Source organism: Protopterus annectens, chromosome 7.part0 (genome assembly GCF_019279795.1).
Source record: "Protopterus annectens isolate FY-2018-M chromosome 7.part0, PAN1.0, whole genome shotgun sequence".
In the NCBI taxonomy this organism is placed as follows: Eukaryota; Metazoa; Chordata; order Ceratodontiformes; family Protopteridae; genus Protopterus; species Protopterus annectens.
The window spans coordinates 745,107,701-745,134,298 of record NC_056739.1 but is presented as its reverse complement, the minus strand read 5'-3'; the positions used below and the strand labels follow the sequence as shown (position 1 = coordinate 745,134,298).

General features: G+C 41.0%; 1 protein-coding gene across 1 annotated transcript in view; it reads right to left on the bottom strand.

Moving 5' to 3' along the window:
- STAG3 (stromal antigen 3) overlaps positions 1–26,598 on the bottom strand; it is a 4,836,058-nt gene that overhangs the window by 177,146 nt on the left and 4,632,314 nt on the right. The gene's annotated exons all lie outside the window — the stretch shown is intronic.

Here is a 26,598-nt window from a genome sequence, read left to right as displayed (position 1 = left end):
TACCACACCTTTCGGCCACCTAACCTGGACCGAAACACTAAAGTTGGAGGCGTGTCCATATTCATTAAGGATATCCATCCACACCTCCAGGCTAGTTGCTCAGCATAATGCATCCAAGATTATCCAAGTGCAACTAACTCTGAGCAAGACCGCAATCCATATTGTAATGTGCTACAGATCCCCCACTCCTCATTTCTTGATATACTGGAAAATATTAGGGTACAACCCAACACCCTAATAATGGTCGATTTCAACTACCCCACCATTAACTGGGAAAACTACTCAAGTACCAACTCTTTTGCTCAATGTTTTCCGGAATTCATAAATTCCAGCGCCTTGTATCAACTTATCCATACCCCCACCAGAGGCAGCAATATCCTAGACCTGGTCATTACCAACATGGGCGACCGGTGTTCCACACCAGAGGTCAATTCCTCGTTGGTCAGATCTGACCACACGCTAATCAGCCTAGACATCCACATCCTGCCCCTACCCCCCATTAGGGAAACCAACATAAAACATTTCTCCAAAGCCACCTTCACGCTTAAGACAGAACTGGCAAACTTCACGACACCCATGCAGACGGATAATAGGGTACAACTGCTGAATCCTACACAAATGCACTTTATAAGCACTTACACGATTGCATGAATCGTGCTATCCTTAACAGAACCAAAATGCTATCCTCCAAAAAAGGGAAGCCAATCTGGTGGTCCCCTGCCATACACAAACTCTACAGCAGAAGAAAGAAACTGTTGCAAAAAAGCGTAAAATCCCATGACTTGAAGAACTCCCTGGTCAGCCTCAGTAAGAAGCTGAGATCCCTCATAAAATCCTCCAAAGCTAGTTATGAAAACAAAATCGCCACTGATTCTAAAGACAACCACAAAGCATTCTATAGCTATGTCAAGAACCACAGTGGCAACACTCAGATCTGCACTGAGTTACAGCACAATGGCACTTAATATACAGAACCAACTGATATTGCCAACATCCTGGCAGATAGGTTTAGTGCTAACTTTACCCCCCTTCACCCCCCAAAAGACCCATCTCTATAATGGAAGAATGCAAAGTTCATGTAATCACGGCTGCACAGGTAAAAACCACACTCTCCAAAGCCAAGAACACAGCATCCATGGGACTTGACAACATCCCAGGCTGCGTTCTACATGAACTACAGAATGAGCTGGCACTCCACCTAAGCACCATGTTCAATAACGCCCTTTATAGACATTCTGTTATTTGTAGTTCATATAAAACATTTACATTCTCAGTGTTAGAACATGTAAAACAAGATTTGAGAGGAAGGAATATTAAAAATAGAAAGAAAAGAGACATTGTGGCAGTTAAGGGTGGGGGCGGATTTTCCCCCAAGATTGAATGATATGATAAAGTGTTTTCTGACTAACAGAAAACTGGTTATTTAACATAACACTGTATTGCATTTTATCAGTAGGAATTATGACACGTTTTTAATATTTAGGCATAATGGATTTGTAATTCACATTGTATTTTAAAAGTGGGGTAATGTCTGATTTTACATAAGTAAATTTGATAATTGTATAACTGTATTATTGCTTAAGTAAAGTTAATTAAGGTTGTTTTTAGTATTTAAAGATGTGAATGGAAAGAAAGATTTATATTTCTGAAGAAGTCTGATAGACGAAAGCGTTGAATAAACTGTTTACGCTAAAACCAGTTTTTTGTTCCTCTGCTGCTACCAGTGTTGGTTTTTATTCAGGCCAAATTGTTTATCTGCATCCAATACTGTTATCCACCTGTATTCACACACATCTAGAGTATTATTTAAATCACCACCCCTTCTGTTCTTAACCACAATATCTATAACCCTGAATAAAAAGTATGTTCGTGTCCTTTCTCTTCTATATATTTAGCTAACGTGTTTGTACTAATTGTTCTTTTAATCTCTAATTTATGTTCAATAATTCTATCTTTAAATTTTCTACTGCATTTGCATAGAACGCAGCATACAACTGGCCAAATAAACAACGTTTAAGTATTACACTTAGCATATTTTTTAAAAAATAAATTCCCTTCCTGTAACAGGGTGTATAAATGTGTTACTTTTACTTATGTCATTACAGCAGGTACAATTATGGCAGGAAAGGTACCTATCCTATTACTTATTCATTCTATTTTATCACATCTTATATCATTACAACATAGTAGTGATTTCAAGATTGAACAACTGTACTCAAAATATGATTTTTCACCCAGAATCTTTTTTAATTTCTGCCAATGTCATAAGAATGCCCCAGTTTTTTCTTAATAATGTTCTGTACATCACTGGACTTCCTATTAGAGGTAGTAATATAACTAACACCACTATCAACTTTTCTATAACTTGAGGTACTATTCCTACTGACACTCATAAAATATGGTTTGGCTTTATTCTGCCTCATTCCTAGAACTTCAGTTTTATCTGTTGCAACATTTCCTCACCATAGTCCTGCCTATTAAATTCTTGTACCATCTCTCCTGCATTTGATTAACACATTGTACATCATTTGTATCGAGGCGACTAGTTCTAATCAATTTACTTTTTACTATACTTTTAAACACATGGGGTGCATGCATACTGTTCTTATGTACATATCTGTTAGCCTGCACTTTCTTTTTTATGTACCATGGTATTAATAGTATCATCTCTCTCCTCAGAGAAGGAACTGGTGGGGGGGCTGCAGTGGAAGATGGGACCACCTGATCCAAAGGGGTAGGAGCTGTGGAGACACCTGTTAGGCTCTGCACCAAGAGAATTCTTCTCACCAATCTCTCCACATCTTCTTCCGTTAGAGTCTTGGAAGAGTGAGTAGATACTATCTAAGGGGCCAAATGTCTCTCCAAAAAGGGAGGAAGGAACCCTGTAGTGAACTGGGTCTACTGAAGGAGAATATGCGGTTCTTGGTAGGTAAATGGTACTGGAAGTTGAATCAGATGATTTCTTTGTCAGACCTGAGGAAGTCTGATTTGACAAATCTTTGCTCTCCTGTATTTTCGGATCTGATGATGAGGTCAGATCCAATGAATCTCTTTTCTTTAGCTTCAGATACAAGGTCGAAGTCTGATCCAATAGCTTAGATATTTTCTTTCTAGGATATGAAGGGGAGATCAGATCCAAAACAGGCCTTTACTTAGATGTCTCCTAAGGCTTTTATGAAGAAGAAGAGCTCAAGGAAGAAGATTTAGTCTCTTATGATTTTTCAGGGGATGGAGCCTGAGAGCAACGGTCACCATGTCTTTTGCGTATAGCTGCAAATGAGATCTAAGGTACTTGGGGTTGACGCTTTATGGGTAAGGGAGAAGCTCAAGAGTTTTTTGGTTGCCAAGAGATTTTGCAATGGCCGAGTTGGATCCGAGGGATTTGATCAAACCCATAGGTTGAGGACAGAATGAAAACTGACATCATCAGATCAAAAAGCTTACAAGAGTACAGACTCCTCAGGGGATGGGTTATCTGAGGACAAGCCACCTTTTTTGCTTAAATACTTCAAAATCTCCAAAAGGAGACATCATCAGGTAGTAATCTGAGGACCCCTCCCCTTCGTCAAAGCCAGTGTTTCAGTGTGGGATTCCAAAAAGGAATCTATGTCCCTCCTTTTACATGTCCTCTTTCGGTGAACCCCTTCAGTGGGATGTTCTGCAGAAGGGGTCCAAAGAGAGGGATTGTTCCTCTATTGGAACCATCTGGAAGCTACTTGGTATTGGCTGTCCCTCTGGAGTAGGTCTGATGGTATCAGAGCTCATAAACAAAGGGGGATAGGATCTGAGGAAGTATGAGAGACTGGGGCCTCTTGAATGAGAGAAATCCTTCTTCACAACCGCGAAGGCTGATGGACCCAGGGAAGCTGTGACTAGATGCACCAGACCGGAGATCTCTAAAGCAGACAAGCCACGACTCTGACCGGATCCATGTCTCGAGGAGGGAGACGGACCTGAGCTATCTAACACTGAGGCTCCAAGGGGCAAGGAAGGCTCTGAAAACTACACAGTCGATCCTGCTCCCATGGATCAGTTGCTGATACTTTGGCTCCAGGATTCATCCCAATCTGAGGGAGCAGGAGCAAAACTGGGCAGAGATATGGTCTGGGTCGAAGATGTGATTCTCTCTGGCTCCGACGCTGGTACTCTTTGAACTCTCAGATCCAAGGGCTCAAAAACTGACAGACGAATCAGATAAAAGAGTTGATGGAAGGTTCACGGATCTGATGGGAGATGGAATAACTCCCATCTGGATCTGAGCTCTGAGGAACTTCCTCATCATCCTATCCACTTCTGCTTCAGAGAGACTCCTGGAGGACCTGATGGACAAGGTGTGGAGTGCTTCCTCAGGGTTTGCATTAGAGGGGAGTGAAGCCAAGGCAATAGCAGATCTACAATGCGGGCAAATGAGCTACAATGGTACTTACGAGAATTACTTATTTAAAGTAAGAACACAGCTGATGGAGAAACCTTGAAAAAAAAACTACAGGGAGAGAAAAATTTGAATGTAAAAGATAAAGGGTATATAATGAAAAAATACACTTACGGCTACCTAAAAATACCTATCAAACATTGTGAGAGTGGATCTATGTCCGTGTGCGATGGCGGCAAATGAGATCTGAGGTAGTGGGGAAGGACTAGGGCATTACGGGTACTGAGAGGAGCTTGACAGTTGGATACGAAGTCTGTAGAAATGGGGCTGAGTTGCATGAGAGGATCGCATCTGTAATCTTGAAGTAGCTGATAGCCCAAAGGGTAAGGCACAGAACTGATAATATAATCCAGACTCACAAAACCTTATGAAATTCCTGAAGTCTACATGAATATGATATGCATCTTTTAAATATTAGGTTGCTAAAAAACAAAAATGAGGAAGAAGGGGTTTAAGATTGTATAGTGAAACACTGTTGAACTTAGGCACCATCACAAACTGGGTTAGGAAAGAAAGGTCCAGAACCAGTCTCCAGGCATTTTCTTTCTTTCTTTGGCATCAGAAGTGTTCTTAAATAAAAACCTTTTTCCCATAGGGAAGGAGGAACTGTTTCTATTATCCACTGAGAAAGCATGTGCTGCAGGACAGGAGGGAACAAGAGGTTTGGTCTGGTGGATGTGGAATAATTCCTTAGAAACAAGAGATTTCTTCCCACTGCCATCTGTACCCCTGCTGAATTAGTCTCTGAGCCCATTTGTCTGAAACAGTCTGTTGCTAGAGAGAGAAATGAGATTCAGACTTTCTGGAAAGGGTAAGAGAATGTCAGTGTGGGAGGGTGGGGGTGGGTGACAATGTCCATTATGTAGTCATTTTGACTTAGTTGAGCGTTCTTTGTTTTGGGTTCCTGCTTTCTTTTTGGAACTTCCTTGACATTGTTTTTTAAATGTCTGCTTACAACCATGTTGCTGCTACAGTTTGTTTCTTGCCAAAACTGGAAAAGGGAACAGAAACACCTTTGGAAAATTTACAAAAGGAGGGCTTAAAAGCCAAGTGATTCCCTATATTAGTTTAAACCCCTCATCAAATCTTATGATAAGCTCTGCAGCAGAGGAATCAAAATGTATATCTTTATCCAAAGGTAAACTTAAAGTCTCATTGTCTTTTTATATCCTTTAGGGTAATTTTTGAGAATGCATCCAGGCAAACCTCAACACAGTACCAATGGAAACAGTCCTGAATGTAGTATACACAAACACACTAAGCAATGAGTAATGAGTTATAGAAGAAACTAAACACAAAGCAGAATTTTCCTCACGGGATGGAACTGCAGACAAAACGTACATCATACTTTTACATTTAGAGAGAATAAACTTTAATGTACATGCCTAACAATTCAAAATTCTAAAAAATTAAAGTTGAAGAAGCATACACTTGTTTTTTCAAAGTTATCAGTTGTTTTACCATCCTTGTTAGAAAAGGAAGGACAGAGTTAAAATGTTTGGGAGCAGCTGGACTGACAAACTATAACTGCTGAGTCACATCTCAGATGAGTATACAGAAATTTGAAAGACCAAGGGACTTCATATGTTCTGCTTTCTTAGGCAGAAGCAGGCTGGCTATCAGGGAAACCACAGGTTGTGACAAACATCCTCCAGTGCTGGTAGTACTGGGGATGGGAGGAGATTCTGGGAATTCCAGTAGTAACATTTCATAGTATTTTCAGAGGGACTGAGAAACCTCATTGCTCTCCCACTGGAAACGCTGGCACATTCTGGAAATAGTCTCAGAGAAACAAATCCATAACAGGGAAATTCAGATAACACTCTCCTCTGAGTCTGAATCAGAATTCTGAACAAAAATAGAATATCTGTCTCATCACATTCTTCCAGATTCAACTACTTGAATATCTTCAGGAAAAGAAGAATACCTTTTTCTCTTACCAGAAACCACATGACAAGAAGGATTAATAGTCTTGTACAAAACCCTGAGCCAAACTTAATAAACTACTCCTGTCCAGGTAAACTGTGGTGGGAGAGGATACATATTTAGTTTTCTGACTGGAAAATTAGGGCAAACAGGATTTTTAATGACAACAGCAGCTTCTTCAAGGATGGGCACAACTTTCTAGTTAAGCAGTGGCACCTTCCCTGCTCTTTCTCCCAACACTGACAAAAGTGACTCTCCCTTGCTCACTAAGGCACCCCCAACAACTGTACAGGACATGGCTAACCCCCAGTCCATACTGTCTGTATGGGCAACACCAGGGGGCTCGAGGGAAAAAGAAGAGTTGTCTGAGGAACCAACTCTGGCCACAGTAGAATCAAACTGCCAGCTTGTTGTGGTGGCAAAGGCTGTTTAGTTAACTTATTCTTTATGGAGTTGGAAGAAGGGACGGCTGTGGAACTGGTAGTTTGTTCCAATGTCAAGCCAAAAATGGTGCATCTTAAATGGGGAAACTAAGCAGCACAAGTCAATAAAATTTCAAGAGCAGTATAAAGTCACTTTTCCCAATAAAAACAGTCAAAAGCACTCTAATACACTTTACCAGCCTTAAAAATCATTTAAATACAGTTTAATGTTTAAATCAACTTTCAAAAGTACAGCAAAATAGCATGACAGTAAACACACTTACTTCTACCTTAACAAGTACTTTCCTTACACAGGAAAACAATTTATACTTTAAAAATATGTTCAAGGCTTTTCTCCAAAAGGAATTTATCTACCCAGCAATGGAACAGCAGAAACCAACCACTGATCCTCTGAAGCCCGAAAATAAACACACTCTTCTGCAGCAAGAAAGTTCTGAAGGGCTTGACATCTAAACCTTTTTAGTCAGCTCAGTTCAATCTAACAGCGTGAGCACTTGGAAGGAGCCCTGAAGGTTTGAAAGTTGGCGCAGCAGTTATATCTTACAGAGGATATAACCCATTTAGCTTAGCCTGCTGTAGCAATAATAAATATGAAGAACACAGTGCAGGAGACATGCTGAAATGGCCATAAGTTGTACCTTGACAAAGGAGTACAAAAGGCTAGATGCTAGTAACTTGCACAGACACCTGAGCACCAGAGGTATGTAAACCCTGATAGGGTCCTGGTTACCGCCTAGGCACCAACTAGAAAATCTTTTCCACTTGCCAATATAAGATTTTCTAGTAGCAGGTTTTCTTGTCTCCTGTAGTACTCGCTGCACATCCTCTGAAAAGAGGTGCCGAAAAGGTATTAGAATTGAATCATCCAAACATTTTGTTGAAAAAGTTTGAGATTGAGAGTTTATCGATCTCTTACCAAAGTCGAATGTGATAGAGATTGTATAAATTAAAATGCTTTCCCCAAAATTAGTGTATATGCGCAGTAAAGAACAGCAGTTTTCAAAGAAAATATGGCTTGCTTTGCAAGAACAGTTAAGTGACCTTTTATTAAAAATATTTCTTGTAAATGTTCAGCTTAGATATTAATATATGGCTGTGGGCTTACTGTAAATGACATCCTGTTATAGAAAAAAGGAAGTTGACTTTCTGTGAGCTTTCAGATGCAGAAATAAATGAAATAAAATACAGACACTTCAAGTGACGCAAAGATGACGTAGAGAGACTTTTTGTGAAGTCTTCAGATACAGCAAGGAAGAAAATAACAAAAGAAGGAAATAAAATAATAATTGTCATTTCAACAGAAACTGTCCAGGCTAGAAATAACCAATGGACTTTTTCATGACTCAAAACAGAAACCAGAAGAACATGTCACAAGGATATTGAAAATAACATTGTTTGACATTTAAAAGAGTATATAAACTGGGCAGTAATTTTCACTCTGTAGTGACGTCTATGGACAAGGAGACCTGGTGGTGGAATGAGGAAGTACAGGAGAGTATACAGAGGAAGAAGCTGGCGAAGAAGTAGTGGGATTGTCAAAGAGATGAAGAAAGTAGACATGAGTATAAGGAGATGAGGCGCATGGCAAAGAGAGGTGGCTAAGGATAAGGCATATGGAGAGTGATATGAGAGATTGGACACTAAAGAGGGAGAAAAGGACCTGTACCAATTGGCTAGACAGAGGAAAAATGCGCAGCAGGTAAGGGTGATAAAGGATAGTGAGGGAAACATACTCACAAGTGAGGAGAGTGTGTTGAGTAGATGGAAAGAGTACTTTGAAGAGTTGATGAATGAGAGAGAGAGAAGGTTGGATGATGTGAGGATAGTGAATCAGAAAGTGAAACAGATTAGCAAGGAGGAAGTACGGACAGCTATGAAGAGGATGAAGAATGGAAAGGCTGTTGGCCCAGATGACATACCAGTGGAAGCATAGAGGTGCTTAGGAGAAATGGCAGTGGAATTTTTAACCAAATTGTTTAATGAAATTTTGGAAAGTCAGAGGATGCTTGAGGAGTGGAGAAAAAGTGTTTTGGTACCTATCTGTAAGAATAAGGGTGATGTGCAGAGCTGCGGTAACTACAGAGGGATAAAATTGGTCAGTCACAGCTTGAAGTTATGGGAAAGAGTAGTGGAAGCTAGGTTAAGAAGGGAGGTGATGATTACTGATCAGCAATATGGTTTCATGACAGGAAAGAGCACTATAAATGCAATGTTTGCTCTGAGAGTATTGTTGGAGAAATACAGAGAAGGTCAGAAGGACTTGCATTGTGTCTTTGTGGACTTACAGAAAGCATATGACAGGGTGCCTAGAGAGGAGTTGTAGTATTGTATGAGGAAGTCGGGAGTGGCAGAGAAGTATGCAAGAGTGGTACAGGATATGTACGAGGGTAGTGCGACATTGGTGAGGACTGCGGTGGGAGTGACAGATACATTTAAGGTGGAGGTGGATTACATCAAAGATCAGCTCTGAGCCCTTTCTTATTTGCAGTGGTGACGGACAGGTTGACAGATGAGATTAGATAGGAGGCCCCGTGGACTATGATGTTTGCAGATGACATTGTGATATGTAGTGAGAGTAGGGGACCAGGTTGAGGCGACCCTACAGAGGTGGAGATATGCTTTAAAGAGGAGAGGAATGAAGGTCAGCAGGGCTAAAACATAATATATGTGTGTAAATGAGTGGGAGGGTAGAGGAATGGTGAGGATGCAGGGAGTAGAGCTGGTAAAGGTGGATGAGTAAGTACTTGGGATCAACAGTTCAGAGTAGTGGCGAGTGTGCAAGAGAGGTGAAGAAGAGAGTACAGGCAGGGTGGAATGGGTGGAGAAGAGTGCCAGGAGTGATTTGTGACAGATGGGTACCAGTAAGAGTGAAAGGGAAGGTCTATAAGAGGGTAGTGAGACCAGCTATGTTATACGGATTGGAGACGGTGGCATTGACAAAAAGGCAGGAGTCAGAGCTGGATGTGGCAGAGTTAATGATGTTAAGATTTGCACTGGGTGTGACTAGGATGGACAGCATTAGAAATCAGTATATTAGAGGGTCATCTCAGGTTGGACAGTTTGGAAACAAAGCAAGAGAGGCGAGATTGCGTTGGTTTGGACATGTGCTGAGGAGGGATGCTGGGTATATTGGGAAAAGGATGCTAAGGATGGAGCTGTCAGGTAAGAGGAAAAGAGGAAGGTCTAAGATAAGGTTTATGGATGTGGTGAGAGAGGACATGCAGGCGGTTGGTGTGAAAGAGCATGATGCAGAGGACAGGAAGAAATGGAAACAGATGATCCACTGTGGTGACCCCTAACGGGAACAGCCGAAAGAAGAAGAGTGACATCTATGGATTGAGTGTGCATCAGTCTTTATTTTGTGTCTAGCCGTGTTATAATAGAATTGGAATAACTCTGACAGTATTAACTGTTTGGCAAGAATTTGTACTAATACAAATAAATATTAACGGTACAGTAGTACGGTGTCAGTCTGGCTCACTGCTACACTGGCCACAACCTTTTTTTATCCGTTACCAACAGTTAATTTTTCATAAAGGCCTTACATTTTTCGTGAGTTCAACAGATTGACAGTTCCAGTGCATCAACAGATCAACAGTTCCAGTACTTCATTGGTGGATACAGAGTGATGCCAGAGAAGCTGTCCTGCGACATTCCACCATCAATTTGTCTGTTAAAGTACACCATGTCTTCTAAGTGACTTCAGCCTGATCACCTGTTTGCCATCTACGCAAAATACGGTAAATTCTTCACAGTTATAACATGGATGCTAGTACAGACAGTTAACTTTACAATGCCCACGTATTGTACATATACATTTACATGGTTTAAACCTTCTGTGTCAGACATAAAATGTAACTCTAAAATATTTAATGTTCAGAATTTAGATAACAGTTGTGTTTGAAAACGCCTATAATCCATACACAAAATGTACAGCAATTCATACAGTTTATGTGGAAGTAACTTTCCAAACTTATGTCTATCTTGTCACAACAGTCTACTATGTAAGCCATACCATAAGATACATCCTGTTCTGATAATCTGTTTGATTGTAGTGTTGTTTGTTCTTCACATACACAACAGTTAAATGTACCTTCTGTAGTCACCTAAATCTCATACAGTACAGGTGTATGCAATTATTGTCAGTAATGTAATAGACTACATAAAATGTTCTTTATAGTAAATATTGCACATGCACAAAAAGAAAAAAGTTCTAACATAGTAGAGTGTGCTATTAATATTAACCTTTTCAACAAAAGGTTTTCACAGCTTTTCAAAATTTCCCTATGGACATTAGTAAGGGACAATAATGCCATTAAAAGGAACAGACTCAACATAGCATTCAGACTTTACATAATGACATTTCTGGTTTAACGTAACAATCAGATAGAGCCCAACAACATTTACTAAGGGCACAAACTACAGAGGTTAATCTGACAAGACAGTTACAAAAAACCCAACAAGGTTTACAAGGGATACAAAATACACCAACTGACATTGGGCAGGGTTCAGCAAAAATGACAGTTATTTCTCCTGCTGATATATATCAGTAGTCTTGTTTATTGCAGACTCTGCCTCAGTGGCAAGACAAAAATAAATTTTGTTTCAATATGTTGGCATTTAAACAATGGCTGACATACACTGTGTGGTCTATTTGAAATTATGCTTTATTTAAATGTTTTTTTTTTTTTTTGCATTTATACATGCCAGTTTGGGTCATAAGGGGATTCGTTGGCAAACCCCTAAAACATGCTCCAGTACTACGGGAGTTATAGGCATTGATTCCCAAAATGATTTACAGGGAAAGTTTAGTATTGTTTTGTTATATTTAGTCTGCTCTAATAATTTTGCAAGTATATGTACATATATACAAAAATGCCACAATTGCCCTGTGTTCTAGCTTCGATCATTAACTGAGCCTCAGAGCTTTGCAGCAGATTTCATAATAAATAATTTAATTTAGTACTTCATTCTGGTTATTAAAGCAGTATATGTGGGAAACAATGTCAGTTACATCCGATATAGCTAAAAATATATAGACGTATACAGAGTATATAAATTATAAAAACACACAGGCATATATGTCAACTGTGGCCAGTAGAATCCAATAGGTTTCAGAATATCATTATTATATGTATATGCTGTCTGAATGATATGATTTCTCAGTTCTGACAGTGACAAAGCTAATTTCTTCTAAATCAGAATACAGTTTCTCCCATTCCTTCCGAAACCAAGCAGCTTACAAAATATGAGATGACTTGTCAATTAATGTAGTCAACAGAAATACGGTTCAGCACAAAATGTTTGTAAATAGTAAAATGTATGGCTGCACCATTTTTTATCTCTTCATAAATTAAAGTTTATGTTAATTTTAGAGCTTCATACAAAATACAGACAAGTTCCTGTTCCTTTTTAAAAGGACGTACATATGCATCAGTAAACTGTGGCTTCTGTCCTTTCAATAAGACCTCTTGCAGACTCACTCCAAAGATAGGCATTGGCTAACACACTAAGCAGTTAGGTTGAAACCTTCAGATGACATAGAAAGCTGATGCTTCAAATGAGAGAATCACAAGAAGAGCAGACATTAAGATAATGCATAAAAGAATATTTTATGAAATAAGATTGACACTGTAGTTATAAATGCATGCTACACTAGTACATATACATATTTTTGGGATAATAATTAGGATCTTTGTTTTTTCTTGGCAGTCATCTAAACGTAGTGTTCTTGGAATGGTCTACAGAGTAGTACAAAACAGATGAATACCCTTGATGAACTCTTGACTTACTGGAAGATTTCATTTGTGTGAAATACTATGCTGTATAAGGGGTCAGTTCTGGGTTAAGAATACTGTATATTATTCAGCATCACATGAATATATAAGTATGTGTATTGAAGTGTTGTAGTTTGCAACTTAAGTAACTGGATTAGGCTCAGGCATTATTGATTTATGTCATTTTTAGTGTACCGTATTCTCATTTATATCTTCTGTGTAATTTTCTCTCTCACTTTAATTGATTTGTGGCTGATAACATCATTGCACAGAGAAACCCTTTGCTCTATACATAAACTGATTATTGAGCTGTTGTGCAATTATGGTTTTGAGGTTACAGTTGTCTTTTGTTTGTACTTTGGAGTTTTTGTGTTAGGAAGTAAATATTCTAAGTAGTTGAATGAACCCGTTAAGGACTCTGTTGATGAAAAGACCGAATTTAGGATTTCCAAACTAAACCAGATTTGGGAGAAAGCTGACCGTGTGAGTCATTCATTCGGCTTGTCATATGATTTTATTTTCTGCTGTACTAATGATGTATTTTGCCCGGACGAATCCTAAAGTGGCACTTGTGTTAGATTAGTATGTTTTGATGTTTCTTTGTGTATTTACTTTGTCTTTAAGATGTGTATAAAGATGTCACCTCTGGAGTTTGGGATTGTTGGTTTTGCTTTAGGCAATGCAGTCGTGCCTTTCGACACCTGAGCATCAGGTGCCGGTCAGAAAGAGGAGCACGTCTGTTATTTTTCAGAACCAGTAATTTTCAGATAATACAACTGATACAGCTAGCCTTAAGAAATTCTTCAACGGGTTTAGTTATATGTGCCCTTAGACTGTGGGTTTGGCGTAATGGTTGCCACTTAATAGGCACAAAGTACTGGGTTTGAGTCTGACCTCACGTTATTGGTTAAGCGTAAAATAGCCCTTCAGAGCAGTTAACCTAGTATTTACCTATGTATCTATAAGGAAAGTTACACATATCGAAGGCACAAGACTAAACTTAAAGGCATAATCATAATGCTGTAATATTTAAGTATGAATGTAAGTTCTGAACATCGGCAGTATCTGGTATGCATACCTGGCGACATATTCTACGACTGTAATGTTGAGATTTATTGAATGTATGTATGCACTTTGACCTGCTTTGGCACGTACCATTGCCTTTCATAGTGCTTTAGTGTTATTAAAATGAACCTACTTGTCCAATGCTAAGACATTACGTTGTGAATTGTACATATTTTGTCAACAGACTGTTGCAACTGGTTTGGGGGGGGTGTCACAAAATCTAGTGCATTTTCGTCTCTGACAGTTGGCAACACTTGCTAAACAGTTTAAAACAAGTACGCAGTATTGCAGATGCACATAGGAAATGTACAAAAACAGCTTACAGACTATGTGGGGAAAGGAAGGGGACGTAATACATGGTCTGATAAAAAACAAACACAGGGGGATCACAAGCAGCTTCTGCTCCACCAGGGTTACAGACAGATGCACAATGAAGTTCAGAAAAACATGTGATATGTTTTACTTGTAAGAAAATAGACCACATTAAACAGGATTGTCCATATTACAAAAGATGAAAGGAAAGTCAAATACAAAAGGGTATCTATGCAGATAATAGTGCTTCTTCAAAACCCAAAAATAAGGAAAAAAATCAAGATAAAGAAAATACATTAAGGGAGAATCAGTCACAGGAACAAAAACAGAGGGATACAGAAAAAATAAAGTATATGCTGTGGAATACACAGAAAACCCACCATATAATCTCACACATGGTGCAAGACAGGAATTAACAAGTGAAATTGAAAGTACAAAGTACACATTAGACAGGGAAGACACTAACAGTCAACAGGGAACAGAACATGCAGTCTGTGTAATCAGAGACATACCCAGGAAAACAGATCAAAATGAATATGATTCTGATTAGGAGTGTCCCCCCCACTCAAGTAACCTTTCTCAGAAATTTTAAACGTGAAAAAGACGGACGCCCGTTAGTGGATGTATGGGTGGTGGGGACACTATGGAAAGATGTCCCACTTAATACAGGGGCAGCAGTCTCAGTCAATAACAGTTATCTGTAAATCAGTTAAAAAAAATCTTACATTCAAGGCTTTAATGGCAGCACTTGCATGGCCATAAGCAGCAAGCCAGTTAAAATATGTTTCACAGAAAATAGATCTTCAAGACAGGGTACATTTCTTATGAATTCTAGTTGTGGAACAACAATCCTTAGGGTTGATATTCTCAGCAAACTGGGAATAATAATTAATTTCAATAACAAGGTTTTATGGTCAGCCACAATGTAAGACAGTTGGGATACAGCTCAGCAATTTCCTTGCTTTGTAATTGATTTAACTAACCATAAAAAAGACATTACCAAGAGACATTCACAACTGCAGGATAAATGGGAACAGGTAAATCATAAATAGAAAACAGCATATATGCAAATAATCTGCAAACAGAGTACACAGAAAAAGGAGGTAAGCAATAAACAAAAGAAAAGACAAACCCCTTGCCTTACTGAAAAGGGTAATTACAAACACTATCAGTATAATAAAAATGGTAAATTATGACCAGTAAAATATGGGGATAATCCTCCCTATAACCCAAATCATAACGGGCAATGGGCCTAAAAGCAATAAATTAACGGAACACATGTTATCAGTTCACAGCAAAATACAGGGAGTTTTTAAACTCAGTGTAAATTAATTAAACAAAGGAGACAGGAAAAGACAGAAAAAATAAACATTACTTTACTGGTTTAATAAGCCAGGAAGGATCCACAGTAAACACAGAAATAACCTACAGGCATACAGACACAGAGTAAAAGTTAATATAGATACAGTAAATACATTTACAGTAATGCAAATGGTATATGCAAAACTAAACAATACAATTAAATGTTGAGTATGAAAGTCCACATCTACATCTAGAAATAGAGTAACATTTAAGGCAGTACCTATGACAAATCTTAAATGACAAAAGGTTCTATGGTAACAAGAGAGGATCAACCTCCCCCCACATTAAAGTACAATATGTCTCCAAAGGCAGCTTATGCATACAGCAAACAGGATCAATACTGGTAAAAAACAGTGACTGTAATGTCACATTTTCAAAAGAATGTCTTACATAAAATATAACAGCAGTCTTATAAACAAACTAGTACAGCAAGAACATCATTAGTCAGACTGCTGTAACTGCCATCCTGGGAATAATACACAGGAATACATACAGGTAGTAAAGTACAAAGCCATTAATAAAAACTTAGACAAATAGCATTTTTCAGCTAATAAAAATCCAAGCAAAAGCAGCATACCATGTTGGTTCATAAAAATCAGTGTCAAACAGTATCAATACAGTAACAGTCTGTTAACAGTCTTAGGAAAGTTTCAATTTGTTTCTATAATAGCAATATATGGACAGGGCAAGGCAATCTAAAAAAAAATACATACCAGGCAATGCAAATAAAACAGTTGCAAAGAAAAAATGGGGAGAGATACTCAGATATAATAGATCATGAGAACAGGAACACATCATGATGGATACCAGATTTCAGTATATTTTTGGACATGCAAAGGCACTTAAGTCAAATTGTTGGGTTTTTAGCCACATTCCTTAGAGAGGGAACATGCCATTACATGCAGTCCATGTAGAGGTTACACATAAAAGTTTTGTGTGTAAAAAATCTTATAAAAATAGAGTTGTAAAACAATCAGCCATAAAAAAAAAAATTACAGTTGATGAAAATAGGAAAAGGGATACTCTGTTTTCAAAAGAAGGGGACAGTCAGAGTTGCTACTTTACATCAACTCTGGTCATGTGAAAAGCTTGAGTATAAAATAAAAACAGCATGGGAGATAACACATAGTACTTCTTTTAAGTAAGAGATGAAAGAGGTGAAATTCTGTTACATAGAGTATGCAGTTCCAATAATGAGAATTACTCGCACATTACCAGAGGACATGGTAAAAAATCACCAGAAAAAGAGGGAGGTTCATGATAAAAAAATACAGAAAGATTTTAAAACAGCTGGACACAGGAAATGGTGTTATTTCAGGAGCTGAACATTTTCACTGGTATGGTGCCACTAAGACAATATGGAAAGTTACAAAGCTGATAAACATTTTAGCAAATGCAACTTATGGAGCTATCTCAGATATAACAGAGGAGATGTGTTAAAAATTGTGTTAATAAAACTGTCAAACAAGTAACTGTTGTTAACTATGTAAAAAGGCTATTAAGTACAGAGGATCACATTTTCCTGTAAATTGCTTTTTTTAAAAAAAAAGGGAATTGATAGATATTGTAAATATTCTTTGCCCAAAGCAATAATGAATTTAAATGTATGTTACAATGCAAAATAAATATACTTGTTTCTAATATAAGGTTTTGCCTTGTAAAGCAAGGGTTAACTTGACAAGATTTTAAAATAAATGCTTCTGTGTAACTGCAAGGCTGACAACTTGCTTAAGCAAGCATGAAAGCAGTTAAGAATAGATAAGTAATTACGGCTATGTGTCTGACACCTGCGAAAATAAAACATGCTTAGTTAAACTACTGGCTATGTGGATTGTTTTCTGGATGGTGGGATACTATAATTTCTGCATTAATTGCTCTTATCATTATCTGCTTAATTTCAACAGTTTGCATGTGTGTTAATATTTGTGTTAATAAAAGTATTAATCAAGTAACAGCCATTGGTAATGTAACATTGTATGAAGAGAAAGCATTACATGCAAGGGATCCGTATGTTGCAACAGATCAAGGGATTCAAAGTACTGAAGATCGTATTGTGTTGTAAATTGTCTTACAATTTTCTTGGTTTTAATTAAAAAGGGGAATTGATAGAGATTGTATAAATTAAAATGCTTTCCCCAAAATTATAGTGTGTGTGCAGTAAAGAAATAGAAGTTATGTTCTTACCATAACGTTCCATGTTAGTTGTCTTCTTCTCGCCTTCTTCTTGCTGGATGGGTTCGGAGCCGACCTCGGCTCCGACTCGGCCACTCTAAAAGCTCGAGAGTTGGTTCCACCGGCTCGAGGCTCCCCTTATATCCCACAATGCTAGGCGTGAGTTACCTCAGATCTCGTTTGTAAGCTAGGCCCAGCTATAATAGTAATAGAATAACTATAAACAAAGTCCACCTCTATAAACCAGGGAGAAGAGAAGGGTGACCTACATCCTGATTCAGGAAAATATGCACGGCAGCATATGCCTAAAGTAAAGAGGTGGTAGAAAGAGAGGTCACAATCAAACTCCTCTAGGTCTGTCCAGGCCAGGGGGAAGGAGGGTGGGACGCAAGAAGAAGGCGAGAAGAAGACAACTAACATGGAACGTTATGGTAAGAACATAACTTCTATATGTTAAGTTGTCTATCTCGCCTTCATTCTTGCTGGATGGGACCGCGTCCCTAGCACCTTGTCCCGGGTGGCCTAACGGAACAGACTCTTGAGAACAGTGGAACCAAAGTTAGCTCTATGCCTAGAAGCTAAATCCAACTTATAATGAGAGATGAAAGTGTGAGGAGTAGCCCAAGTAGCCGCTGCACAAATGGTGTCAATAGGCAGTCTGTCTTGGAAGGCTATAGAAGTAGCCAAAGCTCTGGTAGAATGGGCTTTAGGTTTGTTAGGCAGCTTTTGGTGTCTAATTTCATAAACAAGGGAAATTAGAGATGTTAGCCATTTGGATAATGATACCTTTGAAACTGAAAGTCCCTTTCTGCCTTCTGCATAAGAGACAAACAGCTGGTCAGATTTTCTGAATTGTTTGGTTCTATCCAAATAGTACCTTAACTGACGATGAACATCTAGCCAATGCAATTTTTGTTCAGACCTATTAGAATATTCTGGAAAAAACACAGGGAGGTCAATGCTTTGATTTAGGTTAGACGCCGAGGCTATCTTAGGTAAAAAAGACGGGTTGGTTCGTAAAGATACCCTGTCCTTATGGAACAACAGATAAGGAGGTCGACAGCTGAGTGCATGAAGTTCTGAAACTCTTCTAGCTGAAGTAATAGCTACCAGAAAAAGAGTCTTCCATGATAGCAATTTTAAAGAACAGGAGGCTGCAGGTTCGAAAGGGGAGAGAATCAATGAACTGAGAACTAAATTTAGGTCCCAAGGAGGAGGAGGATTTCTTATCGGAGGTCTGAGTAGAAAAACTCCCTTCAAAAAAGCTTTGCAAAGCTTGTGGGACATGATGGCAGACTCTGAAATGCCCACATGAAAGTTAGAAATAGCTGCCAATTGAACTTTAAGAGTAGAAGAAGATGAACCTGCATGGAAGAGTTCAGCTAGAAAATCAAGGACCATTTGGATGGAAGCAGTGAAAGGATCTATGTCCCTTCCTTGAGCCCAATAGGCGAAACGTTTCCACTTACTCAAATAAATCTTTCTAGTGGAAGATTTATGGGAAGCTATCAAAATATCTCGGACAGAGTGAGATATTTGAGGAAGCCTGGCTAAGGTTGGAATTGGAGGAACCAAGCAGTGAGGTTCAGAGAGGGAAGGGAGCGATGAAACTGACCCGACTGATGGATCAAAAGATCTGGAACTAGGTCCAGATGCCAAGGTCGCTCCAACAGAAATTGATGTAGAAAGGGGAACCAAACCTGTCGAGGCCAGTAAGGAGCAATGAGGATCAACGAGGCCTTCTGAGCGATAGCTTTCTGTATCACTTGAGAGATTAGTGGGAAGGGAGGAAATGCATACAGAAGTCCTCGGGGCCAAACTTGGGCTAGAGCGTCTCTGCTGGGCTGACCTGGTAGAGGGAATAGGGTGAAATAATCTCTGCACTTGCTGTTTTGGGGAGTAGCAAAAAGGTCGCAGCAAGGCTGACCCCACTTGAGAAAAATTTCTCTCACAACAGAGTCTTTCAGAGACCACTCGTGAGGCATGAGGATAGCTCTGCTCAACTTGTCCGCAATTTGATTGGACTTCCCGGGGATGTGCGTTGCTATCAGAAACCGCTGAGAAGAAATTGCCCATTGCCACAGTCTGAGTGCTTCTCGACACAGGGGGTAGGACCTGGTTCCGCCTTGTTTGTTGATATACCACACTACAGACATATTGTCCGTCTGGATTGCTATCGTTCCCAAGGGAAGAGAGTCTTGAAGGGCTTGCAACACTAAAAGCACTGCTCTCATCTCTAGAACATTTATGTGCAAGTGGCATTCGTGTGGTTGCCATGTGCCCTGGACAGTTCTGCCCTGATAATGCCCCCCCCCCCACCCGATCAGGGAGGCGTCCGTTGTCAGAGTAGCAACTGGAGGGGAAGGGACAAAGGGTCTTCCCAATAAGAGCTGAGGGGAAGACATCCACCACAGAAGATGATTCCTGCATGTCTGCGTAATCATAATGGTGTGGGACATCGGAAGTTGCTGGTATGACCATTGCGTGAAGAGCATCCATTGAAGGATTCTCATGTGGAACCTGGCTAATGGAAGCAGAGGTATGGCAGCCGCCATAATTCCCAACACTTTCAGAACTAACCTGGCTTTGACTCTGTTGCTGCTGAGGAGGAGTGAGACCAGTTTGTGTATGTCTGCTATTCTCTGATGTGTTAGTCTTGCAGACATGTTGACTGTGTCTAGATTTGCCTATGAAGGTAATAGTACGACAAGGCGACAAAACAGACTTTTCGCAATTTATTGAAATGCCTAACTTTTGACAAATGCGAAAGGTGTAGTCCCTGGCCATTAGGAGAAGATGCTTGGTGGGAGCTGTGAGGAGCCAGTCGTCCAAATATGGAAACACCTGGAATCCTTGACGTCTCAGGTGAGAAGCTACCACTGCCATGCATTTGGTAAACACCGGGGGCAGTGGTGAGACCAAAGGGCAGGGCCCTGAATTGAAAATGACTGGTTCCCAGCCTGAAGCGGAGGAATCTTCTGGAGCGTCTGTTCATTTTTATGTGATAGTACGCATCCTGAAGGTCTATAGAGCACATCCAGTTTCCCTTTCCCAAAGGGAAGGATGGACTGCAGCGTGACCATCCGAAATCTTGTTTTCTTGACTAACTTGTTCAAGATACTGAGATCCAAAATTGGTCTCCAGTCCCCTGTTTTCTTTGGAACTAAAAAGAACCTGGAGTAGATTCCGGATCCTTGCTGGTCTGCTGGAACTGGCTGAATTGCTCTTTTTGCAAGCAGCTTTGAAATTTCCAAAGCTGCAAGATCCCTTTGAGTGGTGGAACATCTGGAAGGGATTTTTTTGATTGGTTTGGAATGCGAACGAAGGGAATGGAATAGCCTTCGGAAATGATGGACTGTACCCATTTGTCTTGAGTCAGGGATAGCCAGGCTTCTGGGTACAGTGACAATCTTCCCCCGACTGCCTCCGAAGGTGGGCAGTCGGGCAACACCTCAGGGATGCTGAAAGGGCTTATCAGAGAAGACTTCCCGATTGCCCTGGTTCTGCGGACCCCCCCTGCCATTAGGGTGATGTCTACCATTGTTGTTCCCCCCTCTGCCTCTGGCGGGGAACCGACTTTGTGCGTCAGGCGAAGTCCCTTGAGATTGTTTGCGGAACCACATTTTCCCACTTTTCTGGCCTTTGGGGTAAGGCCTAGAAGGAGTAGAAAAACGGACTCCGACGGTAGAAAGAGTCTTGCCATCTGTCTCGCACCTAATCAAGGTCTCTCACTTGAGGACCAAAGAGAGATGATCCATCAAACGGGGAATTAGTGAAAGACGTTTTAAAGAGGTCCGCAAAGTTACATAGCCGCATCCAGGCATGCCTGCGTAAGGCCACACCTGTCCCTGCGGCCCTGCTCGCTCCATCAGCCGCATAAGAAAGGAGGCGCATGGAGGAGTTAGCTATGGAGTTCAGGGTAGCCAGCTGAGTGTTCATCTTGTCTTGAAAACCTGCAGCCGTAGGATCCTTCAACATGTCACTCGCTTCTTTGATCAAGTCTCTTTGAAGACGAGTAAAATGGCATAGGTAGTTCAGCGAACGCATAGCAAAGGTCGCTGACGAGAACAGCCGCTTCCCGTACCTGTCCATAGACCTAGATTCTTTGTTAGAGGGATGAACAGGCACTGAAGGATCAGCTAGTTCCTTCTTGGTGGCAGCAGCTACCACCATAGCATCCACAGAAACACCTTTTGTGAGAAATTGCTTGTCAGTTGGTGCTGTTATAAATTTGGAGGGTCTCCTGGGGGTAGGGTCCACTGAATCAGGAGCCGTCCAGGCCTTCTTTGCAACCACCTGCATGAGGGGATCAAAGGGGGGGACACCCAGGAGGTGGAAGGGCGAGAGCCAAACGCCTCAAGATACACAGATTCATCCTCCGAAGGGTTAAGGGCTGGCCAATTTCCCCTCTGTTTCAGGATCTCTAGAATGTCTGCGAAAGAGACATCTTCAGAAGGGGAACGTGGGAACCCTCGGAATCCTCTAAATCTGTGTCAGAGGTGACAGACTCAGGTGAGTCTATGTGCTTCCTCTTACACTTTCTCTTCCTAGGGGGCTCCCCTGCCAATTCAGGAGAGGCCTCGGAAGAGGATGAGATCCCCACAGGGGATTCTTGAGGAGCTTGCTCTCTGTGGTCTGGGATGAGGGAGTGAGTCGACATAACCAAAGGCACCGAAGTGGGAGGGGCGGACGGAGCCGACTGTGGAGTCGAACAAGGTTCCAACACACTCCGCATGACCTCGAATGCACCCCTGTCAGGCAGAGCCAGAGGTCCCCGCTCCGAGAAGCTGAGAACCTCCCTCGGCACCGACAGAGATGGCTCCGAGGCCGATGTCGGAGCCGAACTCACCAGCACCGAAGCACCGAGAGGGAGAGGGGGGTCGGACAAGGGTCCGATGCCACTCATCCCTCGGAGCCGACGAGGAAGCCGCGCCGAGATTCTTCAAAGGAAGAAATCGGAGCCGACGGAGCCGAAGACAAATGTATCGGCTCCGACGCTACCACAGTCTCGGTCCCGAGACGCCCCGGCTCCGAGCTCAAAGGAGTCGGAGAAGGAATATTTATTGGAACAAGTTGAGGCATCGACTGATGAGTCGGACTCTGGAGCATTTGGGCCAGTGCCTCGGACTTCAAAAGTCTACTCACTACCCTCTGGAGGTCGTGATCCGAGAGCCTCGATGACCTGGAGGAGTGAGATCTATGGCTCCGTTCAGACAGCAGGGGAGATGCTGCAGCCGAATGAACGGAGCCAAGGGACGGTGACCTCGATCTCTTTCTAGATGTCGGCTCCGATGGTCTGATTGGAGCCGACCCAGGAATCTCTAATGCCTCGGCTCCGGCTGGAGCCGAGGAAACCACGGTTACTGCAGTCAAAGACTCATCGGCTCCAGCCGGAGCCGATGAAGCAGTAGGCTTCGAAGCCTTAGGCCTCGACTCTGAAGCTGGAGCCGAGGTCTTAGAAGCCTTAGAAGGTTTCCCCGATGACACAGAAAGGGAACCTTCAGGCTTGATTAAACCCCTCAAAATGAGTTTATTTTTTCTCTCCTGCAGGACTCTAGGGCTGAAGCCATGGCATACAGCACAAGAGTCCTGCAGGTGTAAAGGTCCCAGGCAATACACACAAGAAGTGTGACCGTCTGTCAGAGACATTTTCTGACAGCACGAGTCACACTTCTTGAAGCCTGAGACCTTTGTTTCCTTGGACATATTCAAGGAACCCAAGTGTAATCACACACAGAAAACACACACACACAGATTACACTGATAGGGTTCAAAGGGAATTATTTAAACTAAGGTAAGTTAAAATAAAACTCCCTAATCAAACACATACACACCCTAAGGATAGGGAGGAAGGGCCCGAAGGCCTTAGGGAAAGAACTATAAGTTCTTTGGAAAAAAAAAGGGGGCTGAATAAAAGGTAGAAGGGATAATAAGTACACTACACTATGGGGAAAGAAAAATACACTAAACTAGCCTAAGTCTAAAGAATTTAAACTAGTCTAACTTTTACTAACCTGGAGCCGGTAGAAAACACACCTCGATCGCTGTAGCGGCAAACGAGATCTGAGGTAACTCATGCCTAGCATTGTGGGATATAAGGGGAGCCTCGAGCCGGTGGAACCAACTCTTGAGCTTTTAGAGTGGCCGAGTCGGAGCCGAGGTCGGCTCCGAACCCATCCAGCAAGAATGAAGGCGAGATAGACAACTTAACATCAGCAGTTTTCAAAGAAAATATGGCTTGCTTTGCAAGAACAGTTAAGTGACCTTTTATTAAAAAGATTTCTTGTAAGTGTTCTGCTTAGATATTAATAACATATGGCTGTGGGCTTGCTTTAAATTTCATCCTGTTATAGAAAAAAGGAAGTCGACTTTCTGTCAGCTTTCAGATGCAGAAGAAAATGAAATAAAATACAGACACTTCAAGTGACGCAAAGATGACGTAGAGAGACTTTTTGTGAAGTCTTCAGATACAGCAAGGAAGAAAATAACCAAAGGACATAAAATAATAATTGTCATTTCAACAGAAACGGTCCAGGCTAGAAATAACCAATTGACTTTTGCATGGCTCAAACAGAAACCAGTAAAACAAGTCACAAGGACATTACAAATAACACTGTTTGACATTTAAATGAGTATATAAACTGGACACTAATTTTCACTCTAAGTGATGTCTATGACTGAGTGCATTAGTCTGTAGTTATACGTGTCTAGCCATGTTAAAATAGAATTGAAATAACTGACAGTATTAACCGTTTGGCAAGAATTTGTACTAATACAAATAAATATTAATCGATACAGTAGTACGGTGTCTGGTTAGCTGATAATATTTTACAGAATGCACACAGACAGTTGTGTGAATGGGTCCAGTTTGTGATGAAGCTTGTGATAACTGCCATTTGCCAAATTCGTAAGAAAGGAGAACCAATGTTATCTGGGCCAAAAGGGGTCACCATAATTATCTCTGAAGAGTCCTTCTAAATCTTCAGATGTACCCTGGTTATCACTGGAAATGCATAAAGAACATAACCTGTCCAAGAGAATGACGATGCATTGGTTTTCCAGATCTGTTAGCAAGAAATCCTGGGGCAGAATCTGCTTAGGTGTATACTTTGAAAGGAAGCAAATAGATGTACTTGAGATGTTGCCCACAACTGGGTAAGTTCCTGTAAGATCCACCTCATTTAATTTCCATTTGTGAGGGTCTGTCCTGGTCTTGCTCAGCTTTCTGCCACCATATTCTGCTGTGATGGAATGCAAAATGCTTGGGGGATTAAAGGGTACTACAGAGTTAACTCCCAAGTGAACGCAGCCAGTCTGCATAGAGAGTATGACCTTCTGCACACCCCCCCCCCCACATTTGCTGACATACTACATCACTGTGGTGGTGGTGTCTGTATTCACCTGAAGAGGTCCAGGGGATTACAGATTAACTGCTGGAGGGACAGATTCATCACCCAGAGACTCCCTATGCTGTGGAACAAAATCCCGGTACATGTGAGGCAGAGCACCTCGCTGGCCTTGTTCAAGAGGAATCTTGACCAATGGATGGGGGATCGCAGATATACCCCAGGGATTACTTCAGTGTCACTGCTTGACAGAGGCACAGCAAAATAATAGGCATAATTTTATTCAAACTAAAGGGGTGGCGAAAGCCAAATAACTATGGGCTAGGCTTATAAATGCCCTTGGGCAGATAGCCTAGTATGAACCTATGAACCTATGAACAGGAGACTAAGGCATGGATCACAGCCAACATCTCTCTTATACTGATGTGCTCTGATCTGTCTGCAGAATCCCTCAGGCCTTGCATCTTCATTCCCATGCAAATTGTTCCCAAGCTAAATCTGATGCATATTGAGTTACAGACTGACCATCAGATTGAGGAGAAAAGGGAAGATCTGCATTTCATTGCATTTATAGTTTCCACCAGTGCAGTTCTTTTTTCTTTCTCTCTCTCTCTCTTTTTTTTTTTTTTTTAGCAGCCCAAGATTGGTATCTGAAATCCAGAGGATGGGTCCCATATGTTTTTTTAGATACCACTGAATCTTCCTCATGTGTAACCTGGCACAGGAATCATGAGAATTATAGACGGCATGAATGTCAGAATCCAGTCAAATTCTCTGCCTGAAGCCCGACACTGAGCTGAGAAGCTCAGGAATGTTTCCAGATAAAAGTTCACCTTCTCTTGTGTCTAGAAGACATTTTGCTGCAAGGTGTCTATAAAATTTCCTAGAAAGACAATCCTGTGTGATGGAGTCAAGAAGGATTTTAGAAGGTTTATCTGGAATCTCCAACTGTTGAAACCCATGTTAAAGAGGTTTGAAATATGGGAGAAGAAACTGCAAACAAAAGTAAGTCATACAAATGAGGAAACTGTGAGTGCCATTCAGGTCTGCAATGAACTATGACTGGTGCTAGACCCTTTGTAAACATCCTTGGAGCGGCAAATAATCCAGAGGGTAATGCAGAGAACTGACTGTGTCATCCAGACACAGAAAAAAATGAGAAATTTCCTGAACCCTTTGGCTATGGGAATGTGAGGTTATGCACTTTTCTGGTCCAATGTTACCATAAAGCTTCCCGATGGAATGAGAGGTAACAGACTCTGAAGGGTCAGCATCTTTAATTTTGGAACATACATATTACAGATAAAAGAAGGAAAAATGTAGAATTGGTCTCCAAGAAGACTTTCTTCATATCAGAAACATTCTGGAATAGAAGCCTTTGTCGCTTTGATTTAGTGCCACTAGTTCTATGAGTTGTAGGTGAGCAAATGCTGAAGAACCTGAGGAAAAAATCCTGTTTGGTTCGGTGGGTGGGGAGGACCTCCCTTGAAAGGTTTCTTTATCCACTGCCAACTGTAACCCTCCTGAACCACCTTTAACATCCACGAGTCTGTCACAAATTCTTGCCAAAGTGGAATGCCAATGGACATTCCACTTTGAACATGTTTTACAAAACTGGGGCAGGAGAAAAGGGAGGAAGAATGCTGACATAGTCATTCTGAGGTTATAGACTGATCCCTTTTTGAAAAGATCCTTGTTTCTTATTATTTCCCCCCTACCAACTCTTTTTGTTTCCACGCTTGGCCTGGAAGGGCATGGATCAC